This window comes from Clytia hemisphaerica, unplaced genomic scaffold, assembly GCF_902728285.1.
Source record: "Clytia hemisphaerica strain Z4C2 unplaced genomic scaffold, Clytia hemisphaerica genome assembly, whole genome shotgun sequence".
Lineage (NCBI taxonomy): Eukaryota > Metazoa > Cnidaria > Hydrozoa > Leptothecata > Clytiidae > Clytia > Clytia hemisphaerica.
Genome location: NW_027103621.1, coordinates 2,048,291 through 2,064,282, shown reverse-complemented (window position 1 = coordinate 2,064,282; position 15,992 = coordinate 2,048,291). Strand labels below are relative to the sequence as shown.

The 15,992-nt window shown below is 34.8% G+C and overlaps 2 long non-coding RNA genes across 2 annotated transcripts; both read right to left on the bottom strand.

Moving 5' to 3' along the window:
- Nucleotides 1-11,252: 11,252 nt before the first annotated feature.
- Nucleotides 11,253-14,527, bottom strand: LOC136802417 (uncharacterized). Its single transcript, XR_010846000.1, has 2 exons — nt 14,470-14,527; nt 11,253-11,571 (listed from the first exon to the last, which is right to left on the bottom strand). It is a non-coding gene; the product is annotated as an uncharacterized lncRNA (long non-coding RNA).
- LOC136802416 (uncharacterized) lies at nt 12,680-14,108 on the bottom strand. The gene is made up of 3 exons (XR_010845999.1): nt 14,080-14,108; nt 13,442-13,625; nt 12,680-12,790 (listed from the first exon to the last, which is right to left on the bottom strand). It is a non-coding gene; the product is annotated as an uncharacterized lncRNA (long non-coding RNA).
- Nucleotides 14,528-15,992: the final 1,465 nt, after the last annotated feature.

Here is a 15,992-nt window from a genome sequence, read left to right as displayed (position 1 = left end):
AATAATTGAATGAGAATTGTTTCAAGGTCAACCAAACTTAAATTTTGGTATGTAAAACATCAAAAGGCTAGAACACTACATATGACACTCAAGTAAAGATCCAGAACTTCTGTCTCCTTACACAATGAAACAAGCTGTATTATATACTTTTATATAGACCTTTTATAGGCTGTTGCGTTCTCCAAAACTACCTGGTTGACCTACTATTGCCCGAATGGCCTAAGCAGGCAAAAAGCTGCTCATGGACCAGCAAAGGAAAGTACGGTCTTTGGGCTGATCGGCTTTCCAGGTACTTACTGATCGGCTTTCCAGGTACTTAAAATTGCTTGAGGAGTCACATTTTTAGGCTCAGTTATATTTTAGGCATTGCTAATTTACATCTACACTAATGATGAGATCTCGAGAAAATGCCAAAAAACTGGTTTTTCCGGCATTTTTGACTGGAAATTTTTTTTTCAAAATTCAGGCTCCATCGCATATTTAGGTATTGCCATTTTGCATCAGTGTGCAAAATTTCATGACTGACTGATATTTTTGGACTGGAATGATGCAAACACAACTTTTATATTAAATTGGAGTTGAGTTTATTCTCAAGTGTGTCTCTATTCCTATTTCTATTTGATAATACATAGAAGGTTTTACAAAACCTATTCTCTTGAATATAAAAAAAAGAAATTTAATACAAAAATAAAGAAATACTAAAAAGATCTAGGATTGAAATATGAAAATATATACAATGAATGATGGGTTTAAATAATGTTAATATAATGTTCATGTTTTTAAAACAATTTATTTTCTAATAATGAAATAGAAGGATGAAAAGTGGGTGAGAAGAAAATAAAAATCGTAGAGATTATGATTTATGTCAGCGTTTATGGAACTTAAGATTAAGTATTGAATTGCTGAGAGTAGATAAGAGAGATTAGTTTAACTAGCACAATGCAATAGGGTAAATCTTAATGTCTGTTTGAAATCCAAGGTGCTAATTTTACCAAAAAATAAATTACGATCTTCAATAGATGTGACTTCACAGGGAAGATTGTTCCAGAGCTTGAAGCTTGACAGTCTGAGGGAAAAAAAGACGTTGTATCAATTGAATTGAACCCAGTTTTTGTTGAAATTTGATGTGCTTACAACGCTGCCTATTAGGGAGAATTGATTTGTCCACATGTTTTAGATTGTGGAGAACATCGTGAAAGAATTTCAATCTAATCATTTTGCGACGTTTCTCAAGTGTGTCCAATTGGGCATCTCTAAGAAGAGATATTGGGGATGATTTCCTGTCCCATTTGTTGTAAATCCAACGGAGTGACTTTCTTTGTACAGCCTCAACTTTAGATGTCAATGTTTCAATTCCTGGAGTGCCCCATACAGAAGATGTATTTCATGATCAGTCATTGACAAGTTTCTCTGTAGAAAAATACGAGTGGAGTTTGCTTTTGATGTGATAAAATAGCAACATGAGGTTTCCAGGATAAGTTTTTTGAGATGGTGATACCCAGATATTCAGCTTTGTCAACTATTTTCAGTTCTTGATCATGAATCTTATACTTATGATCAATAATTTTACGTTTGTTCGTTACTCTCAACACATAGCATTTATCCGGATGAAACTCCATCGACCATTTCTTTTCCCACAAGACAAGTCGGTCAAGATCAGATTGCAGTGAATGTACATCATTTAGGCAATCAATTACTTTATATAGGTATACATCATCTGCAAAAAGGGCAATGGAGGATTCAACTTGAAGGGGCATATCATTGATGTAGACCAAGAATAACAATGGCCCTAGAACTGACATGGCTCCGACTGGGGTTCTAGCCCTCCCCCCCGCCAAATTTAGGCCCCTGAGAACAAGGTCCCCCCAGCCTGATAAAATTTTAGGTCCCAGTGTGAGAAAAATTTTATGGCATTCACAAAGCTCTATTTACATGTGTGTGCACTTTTAGAGAATGCAAAAGAATGTCTTCATTTTTGCATTTTAAGGATCAGATCACACTTTGCATGAAAACATAAAGGTTTGGAGAAATTAAAAACCAACAGTAAAGAAAAATATTTATGAAGTGTTATTTAGCCCCCAGAGTTACATAATCATAAACTAATGCAGGCCCCCCCCCAAGATAGAGCTCCCCCCGCCTGACGGGAAAAACAACCAGCTCCCACCTCTTATATGGCAAATTTTAGGTGTAGCTCCCCACGTTCAGGCGGGGGGGGGGGGTGCGAGCCATGACTGAGCCCTGGGGAACACCTGAAGTGACTGCTATCTGTTTAGATAAAGTTCCACCCACAGCAACACATGGAGTGCGATCTCTCAAAAAGTCTGATATCCACAACAGTAGTTTACCACGAATACCATAGTGTTCTAATTTGATAAGAAGCTTCCTGTGGCAAACCTTGTCGAAGGCTTTACTGAAATCCAACAATATCGAGTCTGTTTGTTTTCTATTAATCAGGGATTTTGAAAGTGTGTTGATTGTTTGAATCAGTTGTGTCTCACAAGAACGAAATTTTCTAAACTCTGTGTTTCTAAATGCTGTGTTTCAGATAAAGTTATATCGTTGTCGAAATGTTTCATGATGTGACTGTGAACAATGTGCTCCATAAGTTCACAAGTGACAGACGTTAAAGCTGATTGGTCTGTAGTTTACAGATTTGGATCAATCTTTATTTCCACCTTTATATAAAGGAGTAACCAAAGTATGTCGTCATTCATTTGGAATTGTTCCTTGCTTTAGGGATGCAGAGAAGCGAAGTACCAATGCATCAGGAACAATTTCAGCACATTCATACAGTATTCTGGCAGAGACATTATCGGGACCACAAGCTTTCTTGGGGTTGATGTCAGATAGCAATTTTTGGATACCATTGTCTGATATGTCTGAGCCTTTTGGGCCTTGCACTTCGGGGTTATTGCCATCATCTTTAGATGGTCGGACATCTAACATTGTTCGACCCATATAGCTCCTTTTCCTCCAGTAACTGCGCACGCGCGTATTTAAAAAAAATCAGCGGACTCATGGTAGTTTCAATATTTTGACCAGTCATGGCCCCGAATGGGGTTCTAGGTCCCCCCAGCAAATTTAGGTCCCCCTTAAGTTTTAGGTCCCCCCACTTTTCAGTAAGGTTCATAGGTCCCAGTTGAAATCTAAAGGTTCAGGTCCCTGCAAAAAGTACTTTCAAGGTTCAGGTCCCAGCAAAGAAAAATAATTTGGCACCAAATTATTTCGATTTCAATATGTTGTATATTTTTAAATATTTCTTACAAAAAATCTAAAGAAAAATGATATATATTTTTAAAAACATATAAGAAGGTTCTGATTGAGAAAACATATATGCACCCTTTAGTTCTTAATTGCCCTCTGAAATGTGTGCCAAGAGGCCTAACTTTTTCCATAATAGAAGGTTATTGTCTAGCATGCGTCCCGGCGAGTCATTTTGAGTGAGGGCGCGAACATTTGGGAAAAAATGTTGCCCACCATGGTTGGGTCACAAAGAAAATTTTTCACTTTTTACACCCTCAAAACACCTTAAAACGATATCTAATTGGGGAGAATAGTAGTTTTTTTGTAGTTTGATTTGGTCTCAAACCAACTTAAAATAGTAACTCTTAAAAACGTATGGCATGGTCTACCAAAAAGTGGGGGGTCATGGACCCCCCGGCCCCCCCCCGTTGACAGGGCCCATGTCTAGTCGTGGAATCAGTTACAATTTCTTAATTATTGTAATTAGCCCCCAGAACTTTAGTGCAGCCCTTCAGGTCCCCCACTTTTTTAGGCCCCCCCCCCTGAGTTTAAAAAATGAGACAGCTCCCACCCACTTTCAGGCTGATTTTAGATTTACACCCCCCCAAATAAGTGGACCAGAGACAAGATTACAAAAACTAGACGGTGAAATAGTTTACAGTCTGAATATCCAGGCTAAGCAATGATCCAGACCTGATCAATCGAACTTGTCGAACTAATCAAACAATCAAGCTAATCAAACTCCACCGAACGATTACTTTTTATTCAAGTTCAATTAAAAAAATCAAACTCTAAGATTTTTAAAAGATTAAGAGTGTTCTATTAAGTTCGATCAATGGGTTTCGGTTCGATCAGTTCGATAAACCAATTTTGTTTGACAATTATGTTCGACAAGTTTGTGCTGCTCCGCCACCGTATATTAGCTTCTTTTCAAAGCCAAATTCGGAATGTAAATCGGGAAATTACTTCTGATAATGGATTACACACTTTTCCTGTATCCTTTTAGGGCCAGAGGCGGTTTGTTGGGGCATAGTATTCCGCCACTCAGCCGCGCCCGAAATCGCAACAGAGGGGCTACAGACTTTATTCTGGATAGACAAATATCCGGGTACAATAAATGTTGTTAAGTCCGGGAATTGTCGAAATGGCAATCGTCCGGGAATTGTCGAAATGGCAATCGCATGCCAGGATAAAGTTTTTGCAAGTGAGGGAAGATATGAGGATTAATATCATCGAGTTAATCGAAGTTTTTACTGACCAAACTAATCGAACTGCTAATTGCTTCAAAAATTGTGAGTGTTTGATTAGGTTTGATTAATTTTTTTAATTAGTTTGATTGTTCGATTGGCTGGTTTGACAAGTTAGAGATTGATCGGGTCTGGAATGATATGAACCAGGCGTAGTTAATCGATATAATCAATAATCTTGAGTAATCGATAAATAATCGATAAGTAATCGATTGATTAGATGTTGATTAACCGACAGAATCGCTAGGTAATCGCGATCGATTATTTCCAAGCTATCGATTACTTATCGATCACATATCGACTACATACAACCTATCGATTACTTATCAATCATGTATCGATTGTTAACAATCATCGATTACTTATCGTTCATGCATTGATTACTTATCAATCATTTACTTATCTTTGATCACCTATCGTTAACGATTATATATCAATTGTGACAGACTATTGACTACATTACCAGCCCTTTTTACGCCGACCCTTATTCCACCAATGAGCCCAAAAATAACGCTAATAAGGTCCAGCGTAAAAAGGGCCAAGATAAGGTATTTAATGAAGTAAATTTCTGGAATTTGCCAAATCTCATACCGATCGTATTACTTTGAATAAACGCCCGCTTTCAAATTAATAATGCTCCTCCAAAAAGGCAAACCAATCAATAACGCCCGTTCTCTAAATAAAACGGTAACTTTGTTTTTTTTTAAACTTTTTGTTGTTCAGCCTTTCAGAGGGTTTGAGAATGCTTCAGCTGAAATTTACCGTATGCTTATAAAAAAAATGAGTGTAGTAGCTTTTCTAGTAGTCAGAAAACCTGCTGTATACTATCTTTGCTTTCTGATTTGTATGATGGCGCTGTGATAGGTATTTTTCCCCCATCAGAATTAGTAAAGGCAAAAAGTAGTTGAGCTCCAGCTCCTGGACTACTTTTCTAGGCCTTATGCTATCTACCAGCAGATTGGATTCAATTCAAAAGTACATCCCAATCGAGATCAGCGAAAAATGTTGCTTTTAATTTCGCGAAAATGGCGAAAATTCTCGCGAAGGTGAAAGTTAATCCAATTAAAGTACCACTCCCTAAAATCTGATAAATAATCGATCACAAATCGATAGTTGATCAATTAACTATTTGATTGATGATTAATCAATTTTTGATCAATATGTAATCAATCAAAAGCTGTGATCGATAGCCGATCGATTTTTTAATTGATACTTAATTTAATCGAAGTATAATCGAAGTATAATCGATATATAATCGATAAACAATCGATGACAAAATTGATCGATAAATAATCGAGCTTTGAAAAAAATCTTGAGTAGCGATTACCAATCGATTCTATCGGTTAATCGATATCTAATCCATCGATACACCTTTCCTGTAATTCGTAAAACTAATGCGCGCACATTATTTTGATGCTCTCCACCGTTTGGTCTCTGGAGGTAAACAAACTCGTTTTTGCCTACGTTCCCTTAGGGAAAGTTGGGTTTTTGAGCTTTTAAGTTCTGTCGAACAAAATCCCCTCAAATTTTAGTATGTTCAATCTATTCATGATATTATACCACCCTGAAAATATTTTGCCAAAAGAAGGTCGCTGTCAAAAGTTAGAGGCTGAAATCCCACTTTCCCTAACCCCTCGCAGGCAAAAACGCGTTTTTTACCTCCCAAACAATTTTATACACAACGGTAGCCATTCCAGGGTCAAATTGAAACTATTTTGGTGGCAATCAAACCTAATTCATCTTGTAGAGCTTCAAAAAAGAAAAAAAATGAGGGGTCATACACCTCCTAATGATAAGCGGTTCCAGAGATATTGAGATTTTGGTTCCGCTAAAATAGCACCTTTTTAGACATTTTGAGGTTGACAATTTAGCCCAGAAATGGTATATAAAATGGCACCGAAATATGGGTCGTTGTAAAACATGGATTAGCTCCATGGAGTACTCCAATGGAGTACCTAATGGAGTACCCCCTAAAATACCTGTCAGAGCGTTGAATATCACAAATTTGATAATCAACCTTTTCCACCAGCTGTAAACTTCCAATTTATAGCAATCAAAAGAATTTCTCAAGTATTTGTTTGTGAAAAAATGGCTACCATCATTTCTGGCAGTAAAGCTCATATAGTGCACGCTCTCTGCTTAAAAATCTTTGTTGATTCTACAATTAACAGACCAGATTTAAATGCAGAATAGCTCTGATATATCAAACACTTTATAATAATACAATTAATATCAATTGTATATAGTATTGTGTGTTATATTATTTATGTAACACCAGTAGGGCACTAGAGCTTTCTTAAGCAATACTTTTCTTTTGTCCTTTTGTCCTTTTGTCAACAGATTGACTTTTATAAAGAAAATATTGTGACAATCATAGAATATATAGCTTATCAAACCATTTCCAAAAGGAATTTTTATCATACTCAATATGATGCAGGTAGTATGACTGGATATGAAATGGCAGTTGGGGACAGTCTGTGAGAGAGGTTACAGAGGGGTTTTAGAGCATTAAATTATTCATTGTCATTTTATTGACAAAATACACTTCAATTAACAAAATAATAAGACAATCACAATAAATGGAGGCCGCCAACTTATTTATTTGATATGAGAATTTCATACTCAATGTGATGCAGATGACATATGAAAGGATATAAAAAGAGACCAACATGAAAGCCACATTCTTGCTACAGAGTGGTTTTAGAGCAAATACAAAGTTAAACAGGTCTTTATTTTCCTCTTGCGGCAATCTAAAATCTGGTCTGCAATATTTTTAGAGTACTCCAATAGGTACTCCATTGGAGTACTCCAATAGGTACTCCATGGAGTTACTCCATGTTTTACAACGACCCCCGAAATATACACTTTTTGATGGTTTTCCAATTTCAAAATCCAATAAAAAAAAGCCAGATATCCTCATTTTGACTGCAGACTTTTATCAAATTCTTTTTAAATGGCTTGCTAACACTTCAAGGAAGAAATGAAAAGACATTTTTTTGAAAAAGAAGACATTGCATTGCAAAAAAACAATAAAAACGTTATAAAGCGGAAGTTAAAATTGCTGAACCTACCTATCTTTGTAATCAAAGCGCTGCGGAGGAAAAATTCCCCATGGTATATAAATAACTGTTTTATTAGGCTAAAAGAGGGTCAAATTTTTCAGTGGTACCAGTCTCTATAATTCTAAAGTAAAAAATAATAACTTTAATGAAAGAATCAATATCAGAGAGTAGGACCATTGGATTTCTCAGGTATTTTCTGATAAATATGGAAAGTTTCACTGTCTGAACATTTTTTCCTCCGCAGCTGTTTGAAATCAAAGATGAGTTGTGAATTTTTTTGTGACCCGTGCAGCCATTCCAGGGTCAAATTGAAACTGTTCTGGTGGCAATCAAACCTAGTTCATCTTGTAGAGCTTCAAAAAAGAAAAAAAATGAGGGGTCATACACCTCCTAATGATAAGCGGTTCCGGAGATATTGAGATTTTGGTTCCACTAAAATAGCACCTTTTTAGACATTTGAGGTTGACAATTTAGCCCAGAAATTGCATATAAAATGGCACTGAAATATGCTGCAAAAATTGAAAATTCAAGCTTTTGTATTGAGTCAAGATATTCCAGATATCTTCATTTTGACTGCAGACTTTTATCAAATTCTTTTTGTAATGGCTTGCTAACACACTTCAAAAGAAGAAGAAATAAAAGACATTTTTTTGAAAAAGAAGACATTGCATTGCAAAAAACAATAAAAACGTTATAAAGCAGAAGTTAAAATTGCTAAACCTACCTATCTTGGTAATCAAAGCGCTGTGGAGGAAAAATTCTCCATTGCATATAAATAACTGTTTTAGGGTAAAAAAGGGTCAAATTTTTCAGTGGTACCACTCTCTATAATTCTTATCTTCATTTTCACGCTGAAAATGCTTGCCAAAGTATAAAAAGTAAAAAAAAAATAAAAAACTATAACTATATGAAATTAATTCAGAGAGTAGCAGAGTAGCACCATTGGATTTCTCAGGTATTTTCTGATAAATATGGAAAGTTTCACTGTCTGAACATTTTTTCCTCCGCCAGCGCTTTGAAATCAAAGATGAATTGTCAAATTTTTTGTGTCCCACAGATTCAATTTTTCTAAAAATGGCCTTACTTTAAACGAATTTTTAGACAAAACTGTAGAATATCACACATGCATATTATATATGGTTTGAAAGCTAAAAGAAAGCTCTAAATTACTCAAAAATAATTAATTTTATAGCTCAACTACACAAAGAACAATTGCTTGTCAAAGTTGGACCTAAAATTGAAGATTTTCATGAGCGTCAAATAAAAATCAAGCAAACCCTGAATGGCTACCCGTGCAAATCTAATTTTTCTAAAAATGGCCTTTATAGTTGGAACAAATTTTTAGACAAAAGTGTAGAATATTACACCTGCATATTATATATGGTTGGAAAGCTAAAAGAACGCTCTAAATTATATACTCAAAAATAATTAATTTTATAGCTCAACTACACAAAGAACAATTGCTTGTCAAAGTTGGACCTAAAATTGAAGATTTTCATGAGCGTCAAATAAAAATCAAGCAAACCCTGAATGGCTACCCGTGCAAATCTAATTTTTCTAAAAATGGCCTTTATAGTTGGAACAAATTTTTAGACAAAAGTGTAGAATATTACACCTGCATATTATATATGGTTGGAAAGCTAAAAGAACGCTCTAAATTATATACTCAAAAATAATTAATTTTATAGCTCAACTACACAAAGAACAATTGCTTGTCAAAATTGGACGCCTAAAATTGAAGATTTTCATGAGCGTCAAATAAAAAACAAGCAAACCCGGAATGGCTAACAACGGTGGAGCGCACATTTTCCCGGGCCATTTCTGAGAAATTTGAAATACGTAATACGATTATTTATATTGATTACTCAAGATTATCGATTAATCTTGCAAATTCTGGCTTCCAATAGTTTCCAATTCTAAAGTAGTAAATTTGAGAATATCAAACGAATATCAAACCTCAGACGTAGAATATCAAACCAACTTCTACTTATAACTTTTGTGATTGATGTTGTTGTTGGCCGGGAAAATGTTGTGTTTTTTACTAATAGATTAACTTTCAGAGACCATATATTGAAAAAAAAAGTAACCCATTGAAGATAAAATTCATTACAGCAAAAAATGACTGTGAAAAGTGTAGCCAGCCGGTGTTGTGTCGTGTGTTGCATACAGTTGGGGACAGTCAGTGTCCTGCACCCATCATTTTATTTTCACAGTCAGTAAACAGTCGGATTCATCCGCTTGGTTCTTAATTAAAATATTTTGCTGATTCGGCAAAAATATCTGTCATGTCAGCAGAAAATATCAAAACAAAAATGGCGACACTGAAACAAAAACTCGAGTTACAAAAACCTGAGTTAAAGAGTTACGACTAATGCGACGTCATAAGTCTCAAATTATGACGTCATAAGGAGACTTCTTAACTCGAAAAAGTTATTCACTATTCTTATATGACACTTGTATTATTTATATTTTTAATATGTTTTCGAGTTACGTAACTCGAAAAGAAAAATGAAAAATAAATATTCAATACCTAACTCGAAAAATTAAGTTACAACATTTTTTTTACATCTTAATTAAAAAAGGTATTATCTTTACAGAAGTGTTCCCGTTTCATATTAGACACATATTTCATATCAGGTCAGGCTTATTTTTTTACAAATTGTTAATTTATTAATATTAAAATCTTTTTTGTTCGCCAGAGGCCAAGTTTGAAATTTTGCTGATATCAGCACTTGTTTTCAAAACTTCGTATTTTGCTGATTTCGACTGACAAGAGCAAAATTTCAAAATAAATGGAGTTATTCAAAAAACAAGTTTGGTTTTTGCGGTTTTTCGCGAAAATGAGGGCGTAAACGATCAATCAATTAGGTAACACGGATACAGGGAAACTTCATCATGGTGCTCTCCGTATTAAATCATGAGACATGCCATAACTTAGCTGAGAAAGTATTGGTGTTTTGATATGTGTACCTGAGATAACCTGTTACCTACCTTGAATCTAACACTTAGGCTTAGGGAAATTCTGGAACATACAGCATGCACATCCTTATGAGATCACTGGCTCTGTCCTTGAACATGTCGATCAAGAGAAGGATCTCGGAGTGACTATCGATAGTGAATTGAATTTTGAAGAGCACCATCTACATCAAGATCAAGAAAGCTAACTTAATGGTTGGATTGATTAACAGAAGCTTCCAATTCCTTTCTCCAGACACTTTTCATTGCATTTGTGAGACCTCACCTTGAGTACGCACAAGTAGTTTGGTCTCCACGACTGAATGATCAAACACTTTGATACAATTTAAAGTGTCCAATGTAGGGTCTGAAAAAGGCCAAAACTGTCTATAGGTCTAGTCTATGCACTATTATAGGCGGCCACTAGTAACCCCCACCGGGTATTGCTTACTAATAGGTTTAAGGTGGCGGCCTTGCCAGATTTTAAAAAATCAAAGGGGAAATCGGCTAATTTTCTTGAATTGTTGGGGAGGCTGCTGTATTGTAAACGTTGGAAAGCTCCAATTTTTAAACAAGTGCTTTTTTTTCTGCTGTTTATATTGGAAATCACGCTTCGTGGATTTTTAAAAGACATCTCAAAAATAAGAAATTATTTCTTCCTCCTCAACGATTTCCTCATATCAACAAAATATTGGGTTATGGGGATAGATACACAAGGGAGCACAGTACACAAGAGATCTGAAAATTGAAAGAGACAAAAAGTGGTACAATTTCTACATACATATATCATTTAATTACAAACTCAATGGTAACATAATTAGTTCATAACCTTAAAATAATCAAGAAAAAATATATACAAGCCATAAATTACAAATAATAGTCAGGACTTTCGTCAAACTATTCATGGTCGAACTAGGGAACAGAAAACTAATTTTCAAACTTTAGTGTGTTCATTGGATTGTTGAAAGTCTGGACTAATTTATAACAAAAGTAACCCTAAAGTTTTAAAATAAAAGATAAAATTCAAGTAATAAAATTCCTTGAAGGCATTGTTCTTGAGATACCTGAAAATAACAGTAACTTACATTTTACAAGATGTTTTCTTTAATTCGAAGAATTGGATATATATTTTACACCAAAAAGCAATGATCTGACAACTGAGCATGATTTCAAAAGACAAGAGGGTTTAAGACGCTTTAATAAACATATCTGAATAGGCCGCTTTGTAAGTTACGTCCTAAAAATCACTTGTCAAAATGGTTAACTCATTTACCCGACAACTGAAATCATGAGGCACACTACACTAGAGGGAATGAGTTCTCTAGCATTGCCATGCAAAGGCCTATGCTTATCATCGTAAAATTTCTACTTGTGCAAAGGGGTATCTTATATAAAATAAACAACCTTGTCTCACAGGCATGGTGGAACTTTTTTCCACAGTGGGGATTAAATTTATCTATCAAAATCCTAATTGTATAGAAATTCTATTGTTCCCAGGTCAAAATATCCAGTAGAATGGTTTCGGATTGCAATTTTTTTCCATTGATATTCAAATTAGGATGAAAAGAAAGTCAATTTTCCAGGGAGCTAAAGAGGGGGCTTATCTAAAGAATCCTGCATTACTAATAATAGACAAAAAGAACGACCAATTTCATAAAAAAAGACAAATTTCATAAAAAACGACAAATTTCATAAAAAACGACATATTTCGCCGTCCACAACCCCGACTGTACCACCCCTAGCGATTCATTCCCCTCCGTTCATCACGGGAATTAACTACATGTGGTTTAAAAGAACGACAAATTACGCATGCGTGTTTACAATGCAGGATTCTTTAGAGGAACAGACTGAAAATTGTAGGGAATTTTCCCACCGGGGACGAAATTCTAGCCAAATTTCGCAATGGGTAGGGGTTTTGGGTCTATGACACAGGGTTGTTAAAAAGATAGCAAACGGCACTTTAGGCGTACAAATTTTCGTGAGCAGAAACTTTCGCGAGGTCGAAAAATCGCGAAATTTGCGACATTTACTTTCGCCAATGTGAGGAAAAATTGTTTTTCGCTAGTTAAGATTTTTCAAAGACATTTACTTTCGCAAAAAAGGCCAAAATTCGCGAAAATCGCGAAAGTTTCTGCTCGCGATAGTTTGTACACCTAAAGTAGATCTAACTTTGCAAGGTGGTAATTACTAACCTTACGTGTGGGATATTCATATGTAGATATTAAGATGCAAATGGATGTTTGGCTGCATCTAATGAGAAGTATTGTTTTTGTGGTGATATACCTTAAAGAAACAGATACAGACTATAAAAGGCAATCAATCAAAGGCATAGGCATATAAGTTGATATAAACCACTGGAAAGGTTACAAATTTGAATTCACTGAAGTTTTCGATCATTTGCATAAAACATATCAGTTCGGCAAATTGCATATATCCGCAACGTTGCAATATTTCGAAACGTTGCGGTTTTTCGCAGCGTTTCCCCAGGGCTGCGCTACTATTTTACGCAACGTTCCAAATTGAAGCTTGTGATTTTAAAAATTATGAACGCCCACCAATTTTCTTCTAAACACATGCAAAATCAGGCAAAAACTTGCTTTCTTGAACAAAGTAGTGCTTTTTTGAACGAAGTAGCATTTCTTCCAAGAATGATTGTGAATAATCGCTTGGTAGGAAATTAAAATGCTAGGATGAAAATTTTCCTTTTGGGTTGTTCTTCAAAATGCACATTATTCAGCCCCTGCGATGCCGATTTTGGTCCAAAGGCCAGAGCTGCGAAATTATGCAGCAATAAAGCTGCGGAATTTCGCAACGTTGCGGATTATCACAACGCTAAAGATGCAGAATTTTGCAGCGTTGCGGATCTGTGCCGAACTGATATGATAAAATCACAAAAAATATAAGTATTAAATAATAACAATATCAATCACTTACATCTCTGAGGAATGTTTTAACATCTGTTTGGAACCAAAAATGATGTTGGAATGGTCTCCAAAGCATCCCTCCTCTTCTTTTCGAAATGGTTTTAAAAGCTTTGTATTCGAGATGTTCAATTGATACAAAATCTTGTTCTCCTGTTGACTATGTGATGGTTCCTCCAATCGAAATCTTTAAAGATCTACAAAATATAATGACAATAATTTGTTAACTTTCGTATTATATTTAACAAGGTTGCAAAGTTTACACAAACAATCGTTTCAGGTCCAGAGTCAACTTCTTATTGAGCATTTTCTCGGCTCTATGACATCCTGATGTCGTCAGGTAATACTCTGACATTTGTTGGTTTTTGGACGTGCAGAACATACGTTATCCAGGGAGAAAATGTTAGATTTTTGTTATTGAATTCACTCATACTAAGAATTATTATTTCTTTCTAAGCCAATTTTTTCAGTCAATACCAAGTATTCTCAAGTGTCACCAGAAACGCCATAAAGTCTTCAAACGGAATAGAGCATGAAGCCTTTATAAACTAAAAGTTCTCAGGATAAATAAAATCCAATTTTTCGTTACTTAGTTTCTACACATTTCCGAACAAATAACATTCAAAATTTTCGATCTTGAAAATTTCTTACCTTGGTGAGATTTCGAACTCGTTTGAAGGTCCATGGTCCATGCCCCCCCCCACTTTTTGGTAGACCATGTCATACGTTTTAAAGAGTTACTATTTTAAGCTGGTTTGAGACCAAATCGACCACAAAAACTATTATTCTCCCCAAATAGATATCGTTTTAAGGTGTTTTGAGGGTCTAAAAAGTGAAAAATTTTCTTCGTCGCCCAACCATGGTGGGCGACATTTTTTTCAAAAATTTTGGACCCCTCACTCAAAATGACTCACCGGGGCCCATGTGTCGTGTCCGTCTGGTATAGGCAGCTATCCCAGCGATTCGGACCCACTTAATTCTCTACAGTTGGAAAAAGTTTTATTCAAAGTTATACGGTTAAATGGCAAAGCTTTATCATACCGTGATGTTTCTGGATGAGCTGATATTTTTGACAGTTGTTATAAGATCTTATGACTGTTTTTTTGTTCGTTGACTTTGATGTTAGGTGTCAGATAGATACTTGTTTTTGTCTCCTTTTAAGATGATGGTCTATCTTGGAATCGACGTCTTGTTTGATCTGAATCAAGAAAGATAATTTTGAAAAAATAGTTACTTTAATGGGATAAAATTGGGATTAGATTTCGCGGAAAGATAATTTGAAAAAGGCCTTAACCAAAAAATTTAAATCACAATCACGTTTTGACCTCTGATCGCGAAATGACGAAGAAAAAATTTCCAAATCACGTAATCACTAGAACAAAGTCTATATCACGACATCACGCAAGCTGCTTGGGGAGCCTCCTCTCCGACTTATACTAAAGCTAAAATTTCAGAAAATAACTTACCTTTTTGAGATGTCGAACAATTGAGAATGTTTGGAACCAAAACCAATATCAAAACCGAAAGTCAACTAAACTATTTACATGATGATGACGAAAATAAAGTTTGTAAAATTTTAATGATGAAAATAATGTTTAAAATAATGGTGGTAAACAATAAACTATTAAAAATTAAAATAAGAAATATACAAAAAAAACCCTCCAACTGACTCCAGCTGATGCCAAATGTATCAAAAATCATTTTAATCACATTTGAATAAACTTTTTTCAACTGCTTTTACAATACAAATTCGTCATTTAATATTTTTGATTTATTTATTCTATTGATAGAAACAATGGCAAAAGCTTAGTCAGTACAGAAGGCCCAAAAAATGTGATTCTTGCAAAATCAAGACCTTCCTTATCGAGATTAAAAATGTTGATTGAGAGGCCTTGTTTTCAAAAGTATTGAGGAGAATGAGCAATAAAACAGAAATGATTAAGTGCTGGAAAATGACTACTAATGACATTTTAAATGACATTTAAGTGAGATTTTAAGAGCCTCTGTTATGTGTTTTCAGTTAATTCAAAAATACCAAAAAGCTCTGTCAAAAATCTACTTGTTCTACCTTTCACAGGAGCACGAACTTCAGTTTGAATTCTAAAAAAAAGACTTTCGTGTGTGCTCTTGTGAAAGAAAAAACATTTAGAAAGATATATTTTTTAATATTGAATAAACTACCTAAAGCATTGACTTAAGACGGGCATTTTGAGTGTGATAAGCTATTTCTTTTGACAGAGAGATATTCTTGAGAAGAAAAACACACTCAGCAATCAATCTTAAGTTAAAACTAGAAGAAAAAAATAAGTTTTCGTTCAATGCATTAAGCTTCAAGTTTATGATGAATATGGACCATAGCCTCCAGTAATGTACTTATTTTGAGAAGCAAAACACATTGAATGAGAACCTTTAAATATTACAGCTAATTTATGAATAAATATAAAGATCTTAGAAATATTTATGTCTTATCATATTACTATAAAAGATAAAGAAAAATTATGCTTAAAACCTTTGAATCTAAAGAATCGATTTATTTAATGAAAATCAATAGAAAAGAGAAAATT